Source organism: Podarcis cretensis (genome assembly GCF_951804945.1).
Source record: "Podarcis cretensis genome assembly, chromosome: Z".
NCBI classification, from domain to species: domain Eukaryota; kingdom Metazoa; phylum Chordata; class Lepidosauria; order Squamata; family Lacertidae; genus Podarcis; species Podarcis cretensis.
This window is the reverse complement of record NC_137184.1, coordinates 49,880,719-49,903,956: the sequence shown is the minus strand read 5'-3', so window position 1 is coordinate 49,903,956 and position 23,238 is coordinate 49,880,719. Positions and strand designations below refer to the sequence as shown.

Below are 23,238 nucleotides of genomic sequence, written 5' to 3'. Positions count from 1 at the left end.
AGATTACTAGTGTAACTCTCCTGACTATGCCTCAAATATTTTGTATTTTGTAAATCCTCTACGTACATGGCATTAAGAGTAACAACCAGGGTTGTGCAGACACCATGTTTGGCGTTTTTGACAAAATCATGGGTTTGTTTCCTGTGTGCCACACTGCACCACTGCATTCCCTGAGCCAAGAGCCTGGGTGTTCGTGTGGCTTAGAGCATCAGACTGGGACAAGATCTGAGGCTGTTTCTCCCAAAGAATGATCCAACATCAGCTTTCCAAGCACACAGAATGGATGGCAGTAATTATATAACTCCTTTTTAGCGGGATATGGCTTCTTGTGAAAATGATATGCAAGAAACCATTTCTTAACTTCATTTGAGCTCTGTTTGAATGGCTTTGGATTTAATGCTAGATTATGAAGACCAGATGAATTAGACTCAAGAAATGAAGTTGCCCAATTTGGGGGAGGTAGGGAGAGTGGAAGTGTGTGGAGGGCACCCTTACTAGGCGAGGGAAACAGAATTTTGATGTGTGGCATTCCTTTGATCAAGGAAATGAGCCCAACCTTTTGTGGCTTTCCAGCTGCAGAGCGAAAGCTGTACCATGTTTACACAAGACCCAGTTCCAGTAAACTTGATTAAATATGTGGTGCCAGAGTTTTGGGATGGCTTGCTAATCTTATGGCTGCTGTGGGAGACAGATCTCTCAAAATGGGGTCATGAAAGCAAAGTTTGATAAGTGCTCTGCCACTGGGTGGGGGGGGGCGGGCTTCCTCTTCGACATTCCTCAGTTTACTGCCCCTTCGGCAATTTCTTTTCTCTCCCCGTTGCCATTACAGTTAATGAGAGTGGCAGGCGCGCTTAGAATTTAGACTCTGAAATCTGTTTCACTGTAGGCAGCTCAGCAAGAAACCCCGGAAGCCAGTGAACTTCTAAGTTGCTTGTGATCCAGCTGTGCCTGCTTGATAGTGCATGGCAGCTAAATGGCACTTGTGGTACATTTTTTTGAACTTCAGAAGTAAACCAAGCAAGACAAGTTGGAGGCAAAATGGAAGCTGGTGCTTTGTTTTTCTTTAGGGCTGTCGCCCCCCAAACTGAAGAAAGGCAAGTTGTGGCGAAGAAAGATCTTTGCAAGAGGGTGGGGGGTGGTTGTAAAAAAGAGAGAGAAAGAATTCAAAGAGGTTTACAAAAAGATAAAACAATAAGCCCACAATCTTGTGGCACAGTTTCCATTGCATCTTCTTCAAATAATGATTATTTTTTATTTAAAAAAAGGGGTTGAGGGGTTCCATGTTTCAAAAACATTTTGTCACCCCCATATCACATTGGATACAAGTAGATGTGGATTCTGTAACCATTCTTCTTCCCCTGGAGGAGAAGCCATGGGCTTTCCCTCCACCCCAGTTTCATCCACTCAGTCAGTCATCACACAATAGCCCACAAGCAGCAGAAAACCTCTTGCCTGCAGGCAGATGCTGCATAGGTCAAGCAACTATTGTTGTGCAAACACACCCACTTGCTGGCAGGGAGAGCAGGCCAGGCAAGGACCAGAATGATGCTCAGCTGGCCTCTGCCTGCCCCTCTGAAGGGCTGCTTAATATTGTAAAGGAATTACCAAGGAGCAATGTGGTTAATGCCACAAACTATTAACAAAAAAAATACAGTGCGATTTAAGCATTCTAAGTTCCACCTATTACATTAAAGAATGATTTTTAAAAACAAGGTGTTCCAAAAGTAGATGCTGAAAATTATGACCCTGAAGCAATTTAAAAAACAAACAAACAAGGGAACATTTACAAAGAGATAGACTGCGGTTTAACTGAAGTGTTAAGGTGGTTGCTAATAGATTTGCATTATTAAAATCACATTCTGTCTTCACTTTATGATTTCAAAATATCAAATGTGTTACCCTTTAAATAGGACAGTTTGATTTTTTTACCAAGGAAAGACTGGAGGTTTGGTCCTAATATATCCTGTAAATTTGGAACCAGTTTAAATCAATACCCATGCGATTCAAGAAATTACAGGAATAGGTGGAATTTCTGTACTCTGCAGCCTAGTTTCATTACCTTTACTCCTTTTGGTGCAATGCACAGGAAATTCAGTATGAATTCAAGTAGGTACCTAAACAGCAGCTCCTCCCTCCTTGGGCAAGGCAGATGGAATAGCCTGCCTGTAACGGTTCCCACAGTCTCCCCCCCAAGAGAAATTTGGAGGCTTAAATCATCTTGGGCACCCCTTCCCCTTCCTACTTCCAGAGCACACATGGTTCTTCCATAACCTTTTCCTCCACCTGAGTAGACCTCAGGAGCATCGTTTGGAATTTGCTGGGCACCAGGTGCCTTTTACACCTGGCTATTGGCCACTTACGGACGCGGGTGGCGCTGTGGGTAAAAGCCTCAGCGCCTAGGGCTTGCCGATCGAAAGGTCGGCGGTTCGAATCCCCGCGGCGGCGTGTGCTCCCGCTGCTCGGTCCCAGAGCCTGCCAACCTAGCAGTTCGAAAGCACCCCCGGGTGCAAGTAGATAAATAGGGAACCGCTTACTGGCGGGAAGGTAAACGGCGTTTCCGTGTGCTGTGCTGGCTCGCCAGATGCAGCTTTGTCACGCTGGCCACGTGACCCGGAAGTGTCTCCGGACAGCGTTGGCCCCCGGCCTCTTAAGTGAGATGGGCGCACAACCCTAGAGTTGGATACGACTGGCCCGTACGGGCAGGGGTACCTTTACCTTTACTATTGGCCACTTGCAACCAAGTGAAGATGACTGGGCAGCAGAATGGCACCTGCCATCTCCACCATGCCCGGGGATCCTTTGAGTTTCCCTGTTTTCACACACTAATACCCCATCCTGTAAAATTCTATCCATCTGCACAATCAGAATGATTTCTGGAACTCGAAAGTCGTCTGGCCTCAAAATGGCAACTAGACATTCTGTTTTGGTGACTGTAACCCTGGTTTAAGGAGCCATTTGGTGCCCAGCTTCAGTGGCGTAGCGTGGGGAGTGCAGTGGGGGCCAGCCGCACCGGGCGCAACATTTGGGGGGGCGCGCGCTCGCAATCGCAGCTCTCTGCTCCTACCTGGCTCACTCACTCTCTCTCACTACAGTGCTGGCTGTGCGAATCCGATCCGAGCTGCCGGGTCGCCGCCCACTGTGGAGGAGGAGGGTGCCAGGCGTGCGTTGCGTTGCGGAGCGGAGAGAGAGCGAGGGAGGGAGGGACTATCTTGGGGAGGGACAGTGCAGCGGCCGCCCAGCGCAGCGCTGAGCACGGGAGAGAACCACATCCGACCAGCCCAGGCAGCAGCAAGAAGAAGCTGGCAGCAGCAGCAGGTTAGGGGTTAGGGCGCAAATTACTTGCCTTGCCCCGGGTTAGGGGGTGCAAATTACTTGCCTTGCCCCGGGTTAGGGGGCGCAAATTACTTGCCTTGCCCCGGGTTAGGGGGCGCAAATTACTTGCCTTGCCCCGGGTTAGGGGGCGCAAATTACTTGCCTTGCCCCGGGTCCTGACAACCCACGCTACGCCGCTGCCCAGCTTCTATAACTGAATTTCTAACACTGCTCAGGAGTGAAGACCTCATCTGTCAGGGAAGCATATATGAGACAGCTTTGTATTTCACAGGAAGGGGAAGTAGTTCCAGGCTCAACTCCTGGCATCTCTGGGTGAGGCTGAGAAAGACCACTGCCAATTCCAGTAGATGGCACTGATTTAGATAGGCCCAAAGGTCTGACCAAGGTATAAGCATCCACAGGCAATCCTGCCACTGCATTCTGCACCCCCAAGGATAGCTTCACATAAAGTGCATAGCAGCAAGCCAGCCCTGATACTATCAATGCACAGGCAACCGTGGTCTATCCTGATCCAGGAATGGCCGGTTCTGCTCTCTTCACTTCAGAAAACCTGGAAAAAGTGCAGAAAAAAGGCAACTGATGTGATCAGGAGGCTGCTCCCCCATGAGAAGGCTGTTGTGGCTGTCTAGGTTGGGAAAAAGATTGTTGAGGGTGGGGGCCTAGTAGAGGTTGATAAATCTGTGATTGTTGGGGTGAAGGTGGGATAAGAAGATTTTTCTTCCTGCCTATTAGAACCTGGAAGTTCAACAAAAATGATTAACAGTAAATTCAGGAGGTGTGGAGGAGGGGAAAGAAGCACACAGCACAAAACCTGTGGAATTTACTGGTGGAGGATGAGGTGATGGCCAATGGCTTTAAGAGGGAACTGAGACCTTCCTGGAGGCTAAATCATCCTCTAGCAATTAGCTTGTGTGCTCCAAGGCAATATGCCAGTACATCTAAGTAGCAGGTACTGGGAGAAGAGTCAACAGCAGAAAAGGTCCTTGCCTTCATGCCTTGCTTGCGAGCTTCCCGGAGATATCTGCTTGGCCATTGTGGGGTTCAAGATGCTCAACCAGGCCTAGTTATTTAAATATTTTCCACTCCTCTCTCCAGTCAAAGAAGACACCCAGGATGGCTTGCAGCTCAATAAAAGCAAGACAGTCCCCACGCTTGGGCTTTCAGTCCAGAAAGACACAGAGACAAAGATGGCAGAGGAAATGAGCAAATTTAGGCACTGTTTCTTAGTTGCCACTTCTAAGGAGCTGCTAGAATGGAAGCAGTTCAAGGAGAATCCTGCACATCTTCCTTTCCGCCCTCTGCTTTTGCCAGGGGACAGTTGGAGGGGAGGGAGGGAGGGAGACAGGGAGAGAGGGAACCAATGCTGATGGCACAGGTGGCCCTTTCATAAACACATTTCTCCAGCTTGATGGGTGCAAAGACAGGCAAGTGAATCCCACTCCTTGCTCATAACTGTGCATTCAGTGTTGTTAACAAAAGTAGCTGCTCCAAGAGTTATTATGATCTGGTTCCCTAAGCTTCATTTGCTCTCATTTCCATTCCCTGCCCCATCACCTTTGGAAACTGATTTTAGAACTCAGGTATGGAAGCTTTTGCAGACTGAAACTATTAGGCTGCCATTTAACTGCAAAAGGCAATCAGATTTCCAAATGAAAGATGGTGTTGCATCCCAGGCAGCTAATGCTCTAGAAGTGTGTGTGTTTGAGAGAATTCCTTAGAGGATCAGCCTGATAACATATTTCTTGCCTGTTTGGATTTCCAGGTACATAAAACATTCAGTGGAATTAAAACATCCCTTCAAATTTTGAAAGCAGAGCTGAGATTCTTATCTGGCTTGGGAGACTTGGTTACTGCTGGGGTTGCCTTTACTCCCAGAGCCCTGCTAAGCCTTTAATTGGTGCTTGGACTTGAGATAGTGAAGCACTTAGTGTTTAGAGGAAAGGTTTCCGACTTATATGCCTTAAGGGACTGCAGCGTTTGAGTGTTCATGGAACCTGGTACTGTTCCATTTCTCCTCTTCACTGCTGTTACAGATAGCATTCTTATAATGAAACAGGTATCCAAGAAGTGGAAATTATGTTGTGCTTGCAAAAATGGAACACAGCCCAGGAATTAGAGCCAGCAGTTCCAGTAAACAACTGGAACTGTTGAGCATTAAATGTTTCTCTGTTTGCTTGCTCATTGTGGATTGCAATAGGCTCTTTTATCCGTATAGGCTGAGAACTTCAATAAAGTCTGGGGGATGGCCAATTAATGTTCCTAGTCAATAAGAAAGGAGCCCCCCTCTGCTTGCACAGGTCTGAGAGTGCTGCATATTTCAAAATGATATACAGTAGAGTTGTTCCATGTTAGCAAAAGGCTGCCATTCCAAAACAGCCAATGTTCTTTTTTATTTATTTAAAGATGTATAAAGGCCTCTCTGTTTACTGTGCTGATTAATTTGTGTGTTTTAACCTGAGTTTTGTAGCTGGAAGCAATGTCAGGAACCAATCCAAACACAAGATGAAAGTAAATAGTATCGGACTTAACTATCTGGCTGGGTGGTTGAACCAGTGCTGGTGTCAATGCAATGTCAGTGGGTTGGACATTTGACTGATTTTTTAAAAAAGATTTGGTTGCATATAGTTGAGGAATTGCAAGGAAATTAAAACAAATATTTTTAGTCTTTCATCAACCACTTTGAGATCTACGGATGAAGGGCAGTATACAAGTTTAATAAATAAAAATAATAAGTATTTAGTATTTTCTGGACCTGCACCCAACACTTCACTGGATCTTTGCAGAGCACACGCCTGCCTGCCAACTTTTTTGGAGAGAGTTAGAAAGGGATGCTTCCTCCTGCATGGTGGCATTCTGGGCCTGGAGGGATATTGGACTGGCCAGTTGACTAGGGTACCCACCCTTTGCTGTAGAAGAGGCAACCCAGACAAACAAAGGGCTCTTGCTCTGCATGGAGATACCAGGAAGCTTAAAAGGGAAAAAAAATAAAACAAAAAAGGTTTTGTTTTGTGCAGTGGCGTAGCGTGGGTTGTCAGCACCTAGGGCAAGACAAGTAATTTGCGCCCCCTAACCCATGGATTTGCGCCCCCTAACCCTAACCCCCAGATGTTGCACCCGGTGCGGCCGGCCCCCCTGCACCCCCCACGCTACGCCACTGGTTTTGTGCAAAGCCCTTTGCTGGTTGCCAAATGCATGTCCTTGGACCACATTTTCCTGCCAGCTGTGTAGGAAAAATCACCTGCAGTCTAGGCAGTTTTCTGAATTGATCATTCTACATCCTAGCTTTTCTTTTCATGAAAAAGTCTCTAGTACAAATCTAACATCAAAGCCTGGCATGCTTACTGGGTACATTTTACATTGCTCTGGTATACGTTTTTTAAATGCTTTAAAAGTGATGCTTTGACAAATCTGTTCATACCTGAGGCCTCCAAATGAGTAAATTTTATCTCCAAAGTCATTGCTTTATTCTGAAGCAGGTTTTAAATGGCTCCCTCAATTGTCTTCCTCTTCCTCCTCCACTTCTTCTTCTTCTTCTTCTTCTTCTTCTTCTTCTTGCAATTGGAACATGATGGGAGGTCTGTTTACTAAATAATGTAAAACAAAAGAGCTTTGTTCCACTAAAAAAATCAATTAAATCACATATAAAGCATAATGCACTGCAAAGCTCTTGTTGAGTTTCCATATGGGCAGTTAGCTGGAATGACAGGTTTGACACTAACACTCATTTTTTAAAAAGTGCATGTTGTGTAGAGAGGCCTTCCTGAAAAATCTCCATCTCTCTCAAGTACAAAACAAAGAAGCTCCAAATATCCAGCATAATTCGTTATGGCAGGCTTCTCAGTTGTGCTGTGGGGTTGTCAGCAAGGGTGGTGCTCCCGGGGGGGGGGGGGGGCTACCAAGTGTGACAGGTGTGGAGAGGAACTGGTGGGGAGGGCACCTCACTCACTTTGCTGGAACTTGTGGGTTGCCCAGTGATGGTGGCAGTAGATTTCAGGTAGGCATAACAGGTTAACTGTAACCCCACCCCCACTTGCTAATCAGCAGCTAATAAGGATTAGGCAAACAGATGGAAAAATGGAACATTCAAGTTCAGCAGCCTTCCGTCTCAGAATATTAGCTACCTGGAGAGGGAGGGAGCATGTTGTCTTTTTTTAAGGTGCCTGGAAACATCAGCCTGGTGGCAGTTTGGACAAGTTCTGTTGGTCTGATGCAGCAGGACTCCTGTCATACTGTGGTTTCCTGTTACACATGTAATGTTGGTTTTGTTTGGTTAAAAGGAAAAACACATATGGTAAAATAAAAGGAGGTTTCCCTGGATGCCTAGATCCAGATTTGGGGCAAGTACTCATTGGTGGGGGAGCCCCAACACAGATTTAAAATCACAAAACATTCAGCAAAGTAAAGCATGGAAATATAGGTTGTTAGACCCTTAAAATATCCCCTTCTATGTTTTTTCAAAAATTCTCCACGTCCTGCAGCATAGAAAGAGATCACATATTAGGTAGGTTTAAAATTGTTTTCTTAGAAATCCTTTAAAGGTCGGATTCATGTGCTTTTCCAAACAACTTCAAGAAAAGACAGGCAGTATAACTTAGTTTCCAAAATGGTAAGTGTAAATTATTTGTATAGAAACACAAAGGTGATTTCCTTAAGCTACACAGTCCAAGCTTGGAGGATCCAGTTTAGGTAAGGTAAAGGTAAAGGACCCCTGGAAGCAGGGCTCTCTTAAGCATATCCGGCGCTGTGGTGCAAAGATCCCTCCGGTGTCCCCCCTTTCCTGACACCACCAAGAAAACAGGAAACTTAAGCAAACCTCAGTCAGTAAAGCATGTGACTCTTACTCTTAGGGTTGTGGTTTCAAGCCCCATGTTGGGCAAAAGACTAGATGGGCTGGACTAGATGACCCTGGTGGTTCCCTTCCAACTCTGTGAAGGGTTCTGTTATTCTGTTGTATCTGAAGGGCTGTTCACAGGGAAGATGGAGAGATGCTTGTGCTGTGATTCCTGCACTGGAGGGGGTTGGTCTAGAGGACCCTCGGGGTCCCTTCCAACCGTCCAGTTCTGTGATCTTATGATTAAAATACTCCAAGAAATAAACGGGTTTCTCTGTGGCAGTCACTGGAAAGGGCTCCAGGGGCGGCCATCCCACAGAAAGTTTGGCATGTGCCCTGTAGCCCAAGCCCCATTCACCAGGCGAGACCCGGTGAGCCGAAGGACCTGAAGGACCGGGTCCACAGTGGCAAGGGCTGCCCAGGAGAGCTTGGCTGGGGATCTATCTATATCCATCTATAGGGCTGATCCATTTTATCTTAGGTAGGATTTAAAGATTAACAAACTGCCACTGATCAAATCAAATCCAGCTCCTTCTCATTTTAGCCCACCACCCCTCCTGGGAAGAAGAAAAAGAAGATAGGGGAGGCAGGTAGAGAAGGTCATATGCAGATCTTCAGACACATTTTCTCTCCAGCAAAGACTTGATAGGTGGGGTGCCTTCTGTTACCTGTCCTTACAAAACTTGACCCCCACCCCAAAGAAGTGTGTTCCCAATAACAAAGAATAACAAAGAATATTAAATAATACAAATGCATATCTTGGGTTTGCATCATGACGATCCAAGGTGCGGGAGGGAAGGGAGAGGGAGAGAGGAGCTGATCTACATATAAATGCTAGCTAGCAGAGAGATCTAGGAGGAGAGAAAGATGCAGAAAGGGGAGGCGATCCCTAAATGCATTTCTGCAAACTGAGGTTTGAACGGGACATTTAAAGCAGAAGAACGCTCTTTTGCAGAGGTGAATTTGACCATGCCGTGGGTGAAAATGACCTGGAGGAGGGAGGCAAAGTGTGACTCCCAACCCGTGATTTTGTTTGGTGGCTGACGCTCCTTTTCTCTTCTTTTAGCCGAGCCTGGTGAGGGGCTGGGAGGCAGAAGCGCTCATGTTTGCTGCCTCTTGGACACACACACAACACCAAAGAAAGAGAAGGACAAGAGGGGAAACAAACTGATGGGCTATTTTCCCTTTTGAAAAGCAAAACAAGGAGGTGCCTGGCCCAGTGGTGGGGGAAGGGGGAGCCGCTTTGTGGTTTGACAGTGAGCCAGGGAGGGAGGGAGAGGAGCAGCTTTGCCAGTGCTCTTGCTCACAAGCAGTTGGCTTGCCAGAGAGTCAGCCGGGGAGGGAGGGGGACAGAGGAGCTGCTTTGCTGGGAGGGAAGGAGCCCCACCGGGGCTGCCGATTGGCACAGCTGTGCCATCCGCCTGCCCGTCGGGGCTGCCAATTGGCATGCCCACTCAGTGGCGTAGCGTGGGTTATCAGCACCCGGGGCAAGGCAAGTAATTTGCGCCCCCCAACCCATGGATTTGCGCCCCCTAACCCGTGGATTTGCGCCCCCTAACCCGTGGATTTCCCTAACCCCCAGATGTTGCGCCCGGTGCGGCCAGCCCCCCCTGCACCCCCCACGCTACGCCACTGTGCCCACTGGCCTGCCGGGGGGTGCCGGTGCTTTCAGATGCTTTACCACTCCCCCCTTCCTCCCCCACTGTCGCCAGCCATATAGGTGGCAGGGTGCAGCTGGCGGGACTCGCCTGGGTGCCCCTGAGAGGCCTGCAGCCTGGCGCAATGCGCCAGTAAGCCCAAAGAGAAAGACGGCTCTGCCTGGACAGTTAAGTCCAGTCAAAGGCGACTATGGGTTTGCGGCACTCACCTCGCTTCAGGCCAAGGGAGCTGCTGTTTGTCCACAGACAGCTTTCCAGGTCATGTGGTCAGCAGGATGAAACTGCTTCTGGCACAACAGAACACTGTGACAGAAACCAGAGTGCACGGAAACGCCGTTTACCTTCCCGTCGCAGTGGTACCTATTTATCTACTTGCACTGGCATGCTTTTGAACTTCTAGGTTGGCAGGAGCTGTAACAGAACAACCATTGCTCTTTGCATCGCAGGGATTCAAACAGCTGACCTTCTGATCGGCAAGCCCAAGAGGCTCAGTGGGTTAGACCACAGCGCCACCCACGTTCCAGCTTAGACCTCCTTACTGGCAGCAGCGGAGCATATGCCTTCGCTGCCCAGGGCGGGCATGCTCCTGAGGGGCACGAGGTGCGGAGGGTGCCCTCCCACGTGCCACAGTTCAGGGTAGGAGAGGGGCAGGGAAGCTGCTGCTCACTCTTCTCCTGCTCTGTGCACTGGCTCAGAGATAACCCAGCAATGGAGCTGCTGCAGTCGGGTGTGCCTCGCCACGGCTGAGGAGGGCTGCTCTCTGCTGCTGGGTCAGAAGAGCTGCTGTCGCCGGGTGCGAGGTGCCCACTCACCTGCCATTTTGTCACCCCCTCAGTCATGACACCTGGGGGGGGGGCTGCACCCCCTGCACCCCCCTGCACCCCCCTTCCTACGCCTCTGCTTACTGGTAGGGTTCACATGGTGGAAAGGGAGAGAACACAGAGTTTGGTAACCCTTCCACTGAAGGTGAGGGGAAGTGACCTAGCTAAGCCTAGCGGGACAACTTATTCTATGGACTTAACTCCTTAGAGTTATGCATGTTGGTTATATGATACTGGATATCCCTTACATAACACAAAATGCAAGTCAAACTGGGATGCCTAATGGGAGATTTTGTCTTAGCTGCAGGAGTGACCGCTCCACTAATTCTGACTCTTCATAGGTGTTGCCATGTTGTATTTTAAGAGTTCTCTTGTCCATAGTGCCCTGTCTCCATTAGCATTAAGCAACCTACTCCCTTTCTTTCTCTCAAGCTACAATGGTTCAGTGGTTAGTATGGCAGACTAGGACCAAGCAGATCCAGTTTTGAATACCCACTTGGCCCTGAAGCACTTTGAGTGATTTTGTACCAGTCTCTCTCCATCTCTCTCTCTGGCTATGCACACACCTTACACTTAAAACACATCCCCTCCCTGCAAAGAATCCTAGGAGCTGACAAACTCCCTTTAGCCTAATCTTTCTTGCATGGTTTGTTGTGAAGATGAAAGGGGTGTAGGGAGAGAGATGCTGGACAGAGGGAAATCATTGATTGGATATAAGACTGGATATAAAAGTGTAAATACATTTCTCAGCATCTCCCCCCCCCCCCCCGCAATATGTGGATAATGCTGACCTACCTTATAGGCTCATCCTCAAAGATTGCTGAAAACAATGTAATTTGAATGCGCAGTGTGAAGGCTTAGTGAAGCAATATTTAACAAGTAACTGTGGTTAAGCTTTAAAATATACCTTGGGTTATTTCCTGCAATTATATTCCAGTGTAGTGCATAAATTGTAAAGGATTAACAGAGCAATCCTTGAGCCCTGCAAGGGAGGACCAACTCCCTCCTCACCTTTGGTAATTAAATATTTGCTAAGAAGCCACACATTATAAGCGTCATTGCCTTGTTGGTGCCTGCTACCACTGTCAGCCATTTCACATGGCTGCGTTTCCCATAAATGCAAAGGTCTAAGAGAACAGTCTATTGAACATGATCCCTCCATTAAAGCAGCAAGTTGATGCCAGACTGCTCTTGAGGAGTGGAGGGAGGACTTGGCTTTCAAAATTTGCATGTAGAGGTAGCAGTTTCCTCCTAATTTAATTAGTAGATACCTTGCCACAAAAATCCCATAATTAATTGTTGTGAAACTGATAGGTAACAAAGTGTATTTCCACTTCTGTAACAGTTCATATCTTCCTATATGCATAAAAATGTAAGGTGTCATCATGCTCTGCAGCTTACATAGCTTCTGATAGGCAGCCAAGCAGCTGCAGCACGTAGATCTGGCCGGCCCCTTGGGAGTTGTTTCCCCTCCACTAAAATGTGTATGGGGTATAAGGGATGGCTCATCTGGTGTGTGTGTGCGGGGGGGGGGGGAGAGCAGAGGGCTAGGCAGTGGGGCAGCCCCTGGTCATAAACATAACAGCATTCCCATAACACAGGCAGCATCTCACTAACCAATTCAATAAGCATAGTAGCCATTTCAGCAAAGCTCAAAGCAGCAATGGGAGGCGGAGGATTAAGTACAAAAATAAAAATCCATTTAAAATGAATCAATTCCTACAGAGCAGCAGCAGTAAAATGAAATGAAAGCACAAATCCTTAAAAGAAAATCCAGCCCCACCAGCCCCCATTATATTAGCCCAAACTGATGTAGGATGTCAGAAAATGTTCTCAGCATCTTACTTTCAACCGTCCAAACATTTATAAAATTTATATACTGAATTTCACCAGTGAGGTCCCAAACCAACACAACCTTTTAAACATTCTGCAAGTAAAATCAAGCAGCAGTGGTGCAACACAAGCACTCCTAACTTTCAGAGCAGAACTAGCCAAATCTTCTCAATGCTTAGGAGGACAGATGTGTGCTAAATGGGACCCATGAATGGGCAGGTTGGCTGGGGAACTCTTCCTGGGACCCGACTCTTCTGGCCCAAGGAGAGCAGCACTTCTCATGGCAGGGATGGGAACGGATAATGGCCACATGGTAAGCCAAAGTCTTGAGGGTGCCTGTGGCGTTCGTACAGAGCCCCCGGTCGGACTATTTCACGGACTATTGACCTGTACACCACTGCTTTATTCTTCCGCTGCCACCAACCAGGTTTCTTCTGGTGAAATTCTGAATCTCAGTCAGGTTGTAAACAACGAAGATTAAAGTTTATTGAAGAACAAAGAAGTTTTAAATATATTCAGAACGGTTTCTCAGATGCACTCCCTTAACTAGATGTGGCACCATCTCCCACTGTCACACTCTTCTCTCTCAGTTCTATCCCTGTCTCTCACTCTAGTTGTCACAACTGCTATGTTCGTCTTACTGGCTCTGTCTCCTCCATCTCCCAATGGTGAAACCCCTGGGCTGAGCCTCAAAACCAGGTAGGCTCCACCTCTGAGCTTTCTCATTGGTCAATCTACATTAACTATTTCCACCCCCCTGTACAAACAAAATCACAAGGAATGGGCAAATGCCACAGTGCCCAAGGGGGGAGAGAAAAAGAAGACAAAGCCAGCTGGAAGACTGGGCTATTGGGCACTTCCACTTCCTACAAACCTCCAGTTTGTTTTTGCTTTGATAAAATTTGCATGACAAGGAACAATTATTTTAGACAACTTCTGTTGCTCCCCCGGTCCCCCCTGGACATTCAGTGTAGCTTTTTCCTCCACTAGAGAGTTATAGTAAAACCAATGAGCCAGGCAGCACCAAACCTCCCACTGGTGGCTGAGTGTGGTGCAGAAAAATCACATGATGAAACTGCTAATTGCTGGAGCTCAAGAATTCACTTTTAAAGCTGGAATTGTTGCTAAGGCATTTTAAGATTCTGTCCTTATGGCTGCCATTCTTGGCCAGGTTCTCCTTATTTACTTATTTACTGTTAACTGTTTCAAAGGTCTGATTATGAGCCTGAACACCTGCTTAGTCAGCTCCTGGGTAAAGTTTGTGCCACTTATGCCCTCTCCCAGACCATTTCATTGACCACTGCTCCACACTGCAAAACAGTAAAAAATCAGCAAAACAGACCCCACAGCACTGGAGAGGGCGCTCAGGAATTATCATGCCAGTGGCCCTGGGAGCTTCACCATTCCATAGTGAAATTAGGGCCCCAAGCCATTTTTTTCCGGGAGGTGTTAATTATTTTCTTCTGGTAACCAAATTACTTGTGCCGATTACTCCAAGAGACCAGCTTCATTGTTTAAGACAAAATACTTTTACTTCCGAGGGATGCAGGTGGTACTGTAGGTTAAACCAAAGAGCCTTGGGCTTGCCGATCAGAAGGTCAGCGGTTCGAATCCCTGCGACGGGGTGAGCTCCCCTTGCTCGGTCCCTGCTCCTGCCAACCTAGCAGTTCGAAAGCACCTCAAAGTGCAAGTAGATAAATAGGTACCGCTGTGGTGGGAAGGTAAACGGCATTTCCGTGCGCTGCTCTGGTTCGCCAGAAGCGGCTTAGTCATGCTGGCCACATGACCTGGAAGCTGTACACCGGCTCCCTCGGCCAGTAAAGCAAGATGAGCACCGCAACCCCAGAGTCAGCCACAACTGGACCTAATGGTCAGGGGTCCCTTTACCCTTTACCTTTATTGTTACTTCCAGCCTGTGACAAGATGTGAGGATTTCATTAAATAGCCCCAAATAGTTTGCATGTGATCACTATACTGCCAGTTTCTTCCTCCTCTGCTGCTGATCCCATCACTGCTACTGTCAAGACTTCTGTTCTTGCTAATTTTCTACAGCAACCCCAGGCTCAATACTTGTAATCATTATCTGTTACCTTTTACAGTGGTACTGTAGCACCCTGCTTGTGGTCAATGCTTAGCTGGAATGAAATATTCAACGCAGCAATAGAGAAATTAAAATAATAATTTATTTGTCAGACAAATAAATATGAGGCACAGTGGTATATGGTTACCAAGCTCTGGCCTGGCCTCCTGCCATTCTGGCCAGCACTTATATTTCCTTAATCCAGCCCCCTTGCTCCTCCTGTGGCTGCCTCTGTCCAATCAGCCTGGTTGAAATTCCTATTGGCTGTTTGCTAGAACCAATCACAAAAGATACACCCATTTCCTCATGCCCTTTTATGGGAAACAAAAAGATATATATTCTTCTATCAATAAATGACAAATAAGTAGTAATATATCTTACATGTGTCTCAACAAGGAACCTTAATTACCAGCTCACCTCGCCCTATTGCCCTCCAAAACAGATGGTTTAATCTCAAATTTTTATCTTAAACAGATGTCAAGGATCATCATTGAAAGATCTCCTTCCTTTGGAGGTCTCTAAACAAAAGCTTGACAAATGCTCTAATGATGTTTCCTGCTTGGCAGGGGGGCTGGGCTGGTGGCTGATGGCCCCTGTGATCTCTTCGAACTATATGAAATAAGAATCTATCATAAGGATTTAACATTTCTTAGCTTCTAATTCCTTTGCATAATTACATTTAAGCCAATATATTTAATACATAACCTAAATTACCTTTTAAAAGGAAAAGAAATCTTAAAAGGATCTCAGTTTAAGAAAGAAACAACTTTAGAAAAAGACTTCCCAAAATACTCTCTTCCTTTCTGCCAGCTAGATGCTTTTCCATTGCTCTTGACCTTTGAACCTTAGGAAAATATGGCTCAAGTTTAATGGGAGGCACATGGTTTTATTTTACTATTTACCCACTCTTAATTATGTTTATCTCTTTTTTTTATCTTCTGTAATATGTAGGGTCAGTGTAACCTTGGCTGTCAGCCTGTAATTCCCTTTTTACGACTTTGAGAATTGTTTTCTACTATAAATCAGGGGGCCCCCTTGTCTAGGAGGAAAAACATTGCCAAGGTTCTTAGGCAGCTGCTCTTCTGCCTGGCATGAACATTTGAAAATCTTTAAGCTCATTTTAAGATACAGGCCCTGATCAAAATATAAGCTTGATAAAAATGCAGGCTTATGATTAGATGCCTCAATACCTCGGGTTACATACGTTTCAGGTTACATACACTTCAGGTTACAGACTCTGCTAACCCAGAAATAGTGCTTCAGGTTAAGAACTTTGCTTCAGGATGAGAACAGAAATCGTGCTCTGGCGGCGCAGCGGCAGCAGGAGGCCCCATTAGCTAAAGTGGTACTTCAGGTTAAGAACAGTTTCAGGTTAAGAACAGACCTCCAGAACGAATTAAGTACTTAACCCGAGGTACCACTGTATATCATAATGAACTTGACATTGCTCCAGGCATTTGGCTTTTTCACCTGGCTACCTCCTGTATATCAAAGACATGGGTAGGCAAACTAAGGCCTGGGGGCCGGATGTGGCCCAATTGCCTTCTAAATCCAGCCTGTGAACTGTCCGTGAATCAGCGTGTTTTTACATGAGTAGACTGTGTCCTTTTATTTAAAACGCATCTCTGGATTATTTGTGGGGCCTGCCTGGTGTTTTTACATGAGTAGAATGTGTCCTTTTATTTAAAATGCATCTCTGGATTATTTGAGGGGCATAGAAATTCATTCATTTTTTTTCTTCCAAAATATAGTCCAGTTCCCTCACAAGGTCTAAGGGACAGTGGACCAGCCCCTGCTGAAAAAGTTTGCTGACCCTGATCAAAGACATCACTAGTGCTTCTCTGCTTCTATCTTTCTAAATAAGCAAGCGAAGGTTGGGTCTCTCCCCTTGCCCCAACACTCTCTTTCTCTTTCCAAGCAACCTGGTCCATAAAGACCTCCCACTCCCCCCCCAAATATTTTTTATTGAACTTTATAACACACAACATAAATAATCATGACTGTTAAGTCAGCAAAGGGTCAACTGTGGTGGTTCTGTTCGATATGCTTAAATAGAAAGGAGAGGAGGATGGTAAATGAGCTTTGTGAGCAGAGTGGGGGGAATGGGGAGGGCAGAATGGAATATCAGAAATCTTTAAGCTATATCTGTGTTACAATTGGGGCCAGTCCAAGATGACATGTGTGCTGTTGGTGGGCAGGTGTCCTCGTGCTTGTTGACAAAGTCCATGAAAGGATGCCAGGTTGCAACCAACAAGTTCCCCCTTTTTCTAAAAGTGCCCTGAGCCAGTCTGGCAAGTCGAGTTGCCGTTTCAAAATTTATAAATCTGAGATGCTAGGCACTTGAAGTCTAGTGTTGACTGAGTTCACAGGTGTTGATATGACATTTGGGAGCATGGAGGCTGTCATTGTTTGTGGAGTTTATTAGTGAAAGAGGCAGGAGTTGCATGATAACACCATGCTCTTCTTCCACGGCTCTGGGGTCATCCTCTTTATGTTCACATGTATTATCTATCTCCTCATCTGGGTTTATTTCCTCTGGTTCTCTGGTTAGCTGATTGGACCCCTGAAATGATCTTGCTCCTCTCTGATTCATGATGGCTTGTTTTGATCAGCTGAAAATTCTGGTCTCCATTTCTGAAGTGATTTTGCAAGGAGATCTTTGTCCCAGTAGGTAAAGGCCCCTTTTGTTGTGATGCATGCTGGAGCTGGAGAATTTGGAAGCAATCATTTAAGCAATTCATTGTTGCCATGGAGTATCAACTGGTCTTGGTCCAAGGAAGAAGGATGGCCAGAGGAAGCAGATTACCAAGTCTCTCTGTTATCCCTCAGCTTGCAGTGTCATTTAAGCAATCTGGCTATAGAATGTGAATTCTCCTCCCAGTTGGCAGCTTGTGATGCCCAACATTAAAAAAGGAAGCTGTGTTTTGGATGTGTCTTCTCTGCATACCAGGGAGCTACTTCCTTGAGAAGCCAGAGAGAAGTTGCAAGATTACAGATTATTGTTCTTTCCAATTTGTCTTTTATGCTCCTTTTAACATATGTGTTACATATTTTTATTTTTTGTTGTACATCTCTTTGAATTACTTTCTGTATATATATAAAGGCAAGTGATAAGTTTAACAAATCATCACCACCTTTCTCCTGTCTAGATGGATCTTTCGTCTGCTCCAGCAAAGTACCGGTAGTTTTTGCTGCCTTAAACCCCTTCTCCAGGGAGCCTGAAGGAAAGCCAAGCCTGTCTAAAATGTACCACCACCTTTTTTTTCTTCCTGGTGTTCTTGCAAGCCTTTATAGGCTGCAGAGTTCCATTTGGAAGGCAAAGCACAGGACTTAAAAATAATAAATAAAGGTTGGGGAAAGAAATTCATTATTCCAACAGAGTGCACATTCCATTACAACTGTCCTGAACTGCTACAAATAATGGATTTGTTCTCAGAGGCTTTTATGCTTCTGGCTTCCAGTATTATTATAAAGTCCAGACTTTAGAAGTGTTGTAAAGGACCTTCCCTCTCCCTCCCCTCTCTCCACATTACAGAGACATGTTCTCATTTGTTTCTGGCTATGGATGCCCTCTTGGGTTTTTTTCATTTAAAGCAGGAGAAAGAAGGAGAAGGCAGGTTCCCCCTAATGCCAAACTCAAGTGGCAGAGTGCCAACAAGACTGGTGCATTTTTGTTTACAACATGCCAAAGGATGGCTAAAGAGAAGCAAGAGGGTGGTATTGCCAGGCTTAGGTGGATACTGAGGTATGCAGAAGTATGGAACATAAGATTAAGGAACTCAAAGGTGATAATCCCCTACAATGAGAACTGAACACGTTCAGTGACCTCCACAGAATGTTGGAAAATAAAATTGGGCAATGGAGCAGGTAGTGAATTGGCCTGCTTGAGCCCCTTACAGCAGGGGATATGGACCTTTGGACCTTCCAGATGTTGCTGAATTGGAACTGCTATCATCTCTGGCCATTGGCCATGCTGGCTGGGGCCGATGGGAGTTGTAGTTCAGCACCCTGCCTTATAGCTGATGGTGTCCTGGGTGGGGGTAGGGAATGTTTCGGATATTACGGGGGTGGGGGGACATATTTAAATGTTACAATATTATGCAAAAAATGTATCCTTTTGACTTGACAGCTCAGGGAAGTTACCTAGCTTTAAAAATCATATAAAATCAACTCCTTTGCCAGTTTCCTTCATTCCACCGCCCATTTGCTTCATTGACCAAGGACTTGGAAGCCGCTTGGTCCCCACCATAATCCCTCAAGCGGGAGGTCATGTATTCACAGGAAGGTACTCATAGGTGTCAATCACTGGGCAAAGGCACCCCTCTGGCCTTGCCCAGGTGGCAGACTAGGCAAACCAAAGTTCTATTGTCCCTTTGTAGTAGGTGCTTAGAATGTACTTCCCAATACATATCCTGTATCCGCCTGTTGCCCCAACACATTCCTCCTGTGTTAATCACGTATAACCCTCCCCTTTTCTGATGTAGCAGTGATGTAGCAATGATGTAGTGATGATGCTTAATGAACTGAATGCTGGGATAAGATAGAAACCTTTATAAGTCCTTGTCACCCCATCCTCGGGGTTCAAAATTCCTCTTTGAACCTGTTGCACAATAAACTTTGGTCTACAGCTATTTGCTCCAGTTGGTGGCTGGACTCCTTTCTTTATTCCGCAGGGACCCACGGGCACTGCCCGACCAGCTGGGGGACTGAGCAGCCTCACACCTAGATTTTTCCGTAACAGGAAGGACTCCTTTTTTAAGGAGTGAGCATGTTGTTGCTTGTTCCAGATTTCCTAGCCTAATTCCCAATGATTCAACTGAGCCAGTATATTTAATACGGACTGAGCAAAGACTCTTAAGATGAGGAAATCTTATTTACATGTATAGGGGGAGGGGAAGCACATTGTTACTTAGGGGAGGGGAAATGATAAACACAGCCAGAGAATATAGACACAAATTTATTTCCTCATAAATGAAATGACATATAGGGCATTTCACAACAGCTGGCCATCTGCAGGGATCTGTCTTTAATATCTCTTCTTTCTGCCATCAAAAGGGCATTTTATTTCCTGGAAAACTTCTCATAGTCTGCTGTCCTTAACACGTAAAAGGGCAGAGGTGAGTTTTTGAAGTCCATAGCTTCTCTTGGTCTAATTTGCATTATTTGCCAAATGAGAAATCCCAGAGTTTCCCCAAAAGTTTGGAATGGCAGTATTTTGATAAATTTGAAAGCACAAAGCCAAGAACATACCGTAAATGTTTCCTTTTGCCTGCCTGAAAGAAAAGGTTTCCCCAAAGTGTCAGAGAACGTAGTGGTTTTTCCCAGTCTGGTGCCTTCCAGAGCTTTGAGATTATCACTTCCCTTCAGCCAACATCAGAATATTAAAAAGAAATTCAAAGGTGCTCTAGAATGAGAAGGTCAGCTGAGCCAAGACCATGAACTGTGTATCTGTTCCAGAATTGGCTTCTCAACTCGACTAAGAACAGAGGCTTGACAACCATATGTCAGGAGTGCTCTGATGGTGTTTCCTGCTTGGCAGGGGGTTGGACTCGATGGCCCTTGTGGTCTCTTCCAACTCTATGATTCTATGATTCTAAGAACCAAAGCATGAGAGCAGGGGAGTGCCGTCAGTTTCAGGCTTTAGCTGCTAAAATGTGGGTCTTGACAACACCACAGTAACACCTGTCTGATGGGATTCTCTTGTCTTTGTGGTGGATGTCCTTGTATCTTCATGAATTGAAAGTGCGCATTTTCCTAGTTGCTAAAATATATGTATGAGAGAGGAGTCTGTCTTTCTCTGTTTTCTTCCTTCTGAAAATTAATTACACCCCACTGTTTTCACTGATGCTCTGCATATCAGAAAATATCTGGGAACCCTCTAAGTGCCAGTTTTACTTCCTTAAGCAATATTTCTAAATGTCAAGATAATGTAGTTAGGAAGCCATGAGCATTACTGCAACCCAGGATGAGCAGCGGTTGCATCTGCCTGGGATGGCATGGAGCAGGTTCCATACGGGGTTGGGAATCAGCCCTTTCCTTGTTTTACAAAACACACACACACACACACACACTTTTTCTTAAAAAGAAAAATTACTTTCTCCCCTTGTGCCCACCCCCAACATGCTGCTGTTCTTTCCCCCAAGGAGCTAGTATTTGAGAAAAGCAAATTAAAACACAAGAGGTGAAAATGTATTACTTACACCAACTGATACAGGCTTGAAAAATGCATTTCCAGCAGCATTTTTGCATATTTGACCATTGCAACACAATGGTTGGAAAGATATGTGCATTTGTTGCGTGTTTCTTCTTAGCCTCTGACCATGTTGACTTTCATACAGGTGCTTGATCAGCCTTTAGCAAACCATACTGGTACCCACTGATGGTCCGTTCATGCTGGGAGTGAGAGGGATTAGGACAGTGGTTCTCAACCTTCCTAATGCCACGACACTTTAATACAGTTCCTCATGTTGTGGTGACCCCCAAACATAAAACTATTTTCGCTGCTACTTCATAACTGTAATTTTGCTACTGTTATGAATCGTAATGTAAATATCTGATATGCAGGATGTATTTTATTGTTACAAATTGAACATAATTAAAGCATAGTGATTAATCACAAAAACAATATATTGTGAAATATTTATTTCTAATTGCAAATAAATGACATTTTGTCTTGAAGCATGGTGTAGCATGGGTAACAGTCTTAATATAACAACAGTAAACTACATTACTACATTTTGCAACAGTATGCGTAAAAAGCCAACATCAGTGCAAAGGTTGAGATTGCTTCTTTCTCACCAGATCAGAAATTCTCGGGGCAGTCTTTGAAAGAGCACAACGAATATCATCTTCCACAATAAGTCTACTTCTGTATTTAGACTTGATAACCAACAAGCAACTCTGTTTCACAAAGATATGTTGTTGGAAATGGAAGAAGAAGGCGCAACACAGTCTCAGACAGAACAGGATATGACTGCAAACACTTGATCCAGAATTTTGTAACTGGCATAGTAGAGAAATCAGTTCTTGCTGCATCGCTGTTAATAGGTTCAGTGAACTCCTCTTGTGCTGTCTCAGGAGCATCTTCAACTTTGACTGTGAATGGGCTTCTGGCAAGTGCAAATGGGGTGTCAGGTAGATTTGGAAAGTATGACGAAATTTCGTCTGCAAGCATGTGCAAGTGTTCTTTCACAGAAATTATCATTGTAATCCTTTTGTCTGGTTCAATGTCATGTTCCTCAAAGAAAGCAGATAAGGTAGGCAACAGGTAAATTTTATTTTCATCCAATTTTTTTTTTTTTTTTTTGCCAAAGCTGAAGTTTCATTTGGAATGATTGGATCTTTTCAGACAAATCGAGGCATGTTGCATTTGGTCCTTGCAGTGATAAATTTAACTCATTCAAGATGGCAAAGATGTCAGCCAAGTAAGCTATTTTCTGCAGTTCACTTTTATTGCTGAAAAGTGCTTCGAACTGCGGTCTTGCTTTCTGATTAAAAAACGTTGTGAGTTCATCACGAAGCTCAAAAACACATCTTAAAACTTTTCCTCTCAACAACCATCTCACTTCAGTGTGAAATAGCAGAGCATTGTTCGGTGCATCCAACTCGTTGCACAGTTGTGAAAACAGTTGACTGTTTAAAGTGCTTGCCTTTACAAAATTGACATAACTTATGATGCTTTTTTAACTTCTTGTAACTTTTGTGGCAGCGTCTTCATTGCTAATATTTGCTGATGAATCATACAGTGAGTTCTGATGACTTTTGGTGACTCAGTACCAAACGTTGAAATCCAGATCGACATCCTAGCATAGCTGGAGCACCATCTGTGCAAACACCGCAAACCTTTTCCCAAGAGATCTTATGCTCTTTCAGAAACGAACCAACTGTGTCAAATACATCACGTGCAGTAGTTGTCATTTCAAGAGGTTTGCAAAAAAGAAACTCATCTTTAAAGTCACCATCATTAAGATACCTCATGTAAACCAGTAACTGTGAACAGTTTGCAACGACTGTAGATTCATCAAGCTGGATACTAAATATTGGAAGTGGAGCAGATTTAATTTCCTGGATTACCTGATCAAGAATATCAGCAGACAGGCTTCCTGTTTCCGGTGTTGAGAAATGGCTGACTCCCACACGATCGGACCCCAGCCATGCCGGTAATTCAGGGTTGATATGGGGATAATTAGCCCAGGCAGACTCCCAGGATGGGGGAGGACTGTCTCATAGACCCACAGACCATCTGAGATTGTTAGCTTGCATCAAGGTCTTCTAAAGTCTTAGCTTCAAAGCTTGCTCCTCAGTCCTCTCTTGTGTCAAGATGTGTCCTATTTCCCTCTCCCTTGATTGCTGGATTGGATCCTAACCCCGGCCTCATTTTGGGCACAGGCCTGCTTCTGGATTTCTTGTACTGATTTCCAGCTCCTCTCACCCCACCCCCAAAATAATGCCTGATCCTAGAGCCTGATAGGTCTAGAAGGACATTTTTGTTTGTTTTTAGATATGCACAAAAATATAATTGCATTGCTTCTATTTTTTAAAAAAGAAAAAGTTAAATCTATTGATTTATCATTAAATGTAAGTGCACTGCTTCTTTAAAGGGTGAGACTGGTTGATCTTTTTCCTTGTAGGAAAGTATGAAATTTCTGTGTGCATTTCCCTCTCCTTTTGGGCTGGTTTTGT

General features: G+C 45.2%; 1 protein-coding gene and 1 long non-coding RNA gene across 5 annotated transcripts in view; one reads left to right on the top strand and one right to left on the bottom strand.

Annotated features, from left to right (window-relative positions):
* The window catches only part of GPC3 (glypican 3), a 245,626-nt gene that overhangs the window by 68,253 nt on the left and 154,135 nt on the right, over nucleotides 1–23,238 (top strand). The window lies entirely within an intron of this gene.
* On the bottom strand, nucleotides 791–21,816 carry LOC307208329. Of its 2 annotated transcripts, XR_013835097.1 has the most exons (4): nucleotides 21,355–21,816; nucleotides 7,455–7,572; nucleotides 6,752–6,917; nucleotides 791–1,116 (listed from the first exon to the last, which is right to left on the bottom strand). It is a non-coding gene; the product is annotated as an uncharacterized lncRNA (long non-coding RNA). The 2 variants fall into 2 exon arrangements; XR_013835098.1 differs by lacking the exon at nucleotides 791–1,116 and having other exon boundaries at nucleotides 6,613–6,917.